Source organism: Macaca fascicularis, chromosome 13 (genome assembly GCF_037993035.2).
Source record: "Macaca fascicularis isolate 582-1 chromosome 13, T2T-MFA8v1.1".
In the NCBI taxonomy this organism is placed as follows: Eukaryota; Metazoa; Chordata; class Mammalia; order Primates; family Cercopithecidae; genus Macaca; species Macaca fascicularis.
In genome coordinates this window covers 91,995,855-91,997,126 of record NC_088387.1, presented here as the reverse complement: position 1 = coordinate 91,997,126, position 1,272 = coordinate 91,995,855, and positions in this window count along the sequence as shown.

Sequence of the window (1,272 nt, the reverse complement as noted above, 5' to 3'; positions counted from 1 at the left end):
GGTTTCCTATTTCCCTACTCTGTTCTCAGGCAGGGAATCAACGGAGATGATTAACAACTTACACCCAGACCCCACCATGTGCCAGAGAGAGCAACATTGTGAGAACTGCCTGATTTAAACACAAGAATCGACTGAGTCACAAAAGAACCTCCATTATCCATCACCTAGATTCAACAAGTATCAGAGGGGATCCAGATTTTCTTCCTGCTATGGTCTGAATGTTTTTGTTGCTCCGAAAGTCACACATTGAAACCTGATCATCAGTTTGATGGTATTAGGAGGTAGGGCCTTTGGGAGGTGATAATCTCCTAATCTCACCTTCCAAAGGCCCCACCTCTTAATAGCATTCTATTGGGTTGATATTAGCAGACCAGACCCTTTTAATGGAGGCCCCAGAGAGCTGCCTTCCAATTCCACCATGTGAGGACACAACCAGAAGGCACCATTTATGAACCACGAAGCAGCCCCTCATCAGACACCAAGTCGGCCAGCACCTTGATCCTGGACTTCCCAGGCCCCAGAACTGTGTGAAGTGAATTTCTGTTTTTCAAAAGCCACCTCGTCTATGCTATTTGGTTATAGCAGCCCAAACAGACTTAAGACACTTCATTTATCCTCTTTTTTCTTTGCTGAAATGTTTTAAAGCAAATCCTAAGCACTGTGTTATTTCAGTATGCATCCGAAAAATGAAAACTTTTCCTACAGAGCCCCCATGTCATTATTACACCTACCAAAATTAGCAGGAATTCCTTAACATTACCTCATATCTACACTCTAATCAAGTTTTCCAATTATCTCAAAAATGTCCCTTTAGAGATGGTCTACTCTAATTAGGACCTGAATCGGATCCACACATTGCATTTGGTTATTCTCTCTCTTAATTCTCTTATAATCTAGAAGGCCACCCTCTCCTATTGTTCACTCCTATTTTTCTCCAACCTATTGGATTGCTACAGAAACTGGGCCAATTTTGTGGGATAATAAGTTAGCCAAAGATTAAAAAGAGGAGGACATGGTGGTGCTAACATGGAAGAAGGGTGGGTTTGCAGAGTGTCTTAGGATCAAAGTCTGACACGATTGTCATTGTGTGTCACTGAGGCCCTCAATGTATCCTCTGGGGTTTGATCAAAAACGGAGAACCACTATGAGTGACATAGAGTGAAGACATTTAGGGGAATTAGACCTTACACAATTGTGGGAGCTGATTAAACAGTCTACCAAATGCAGATGTTGCCATGTACAGTGTTGGCCCTGAGTCAGCAGAGCCAGCAG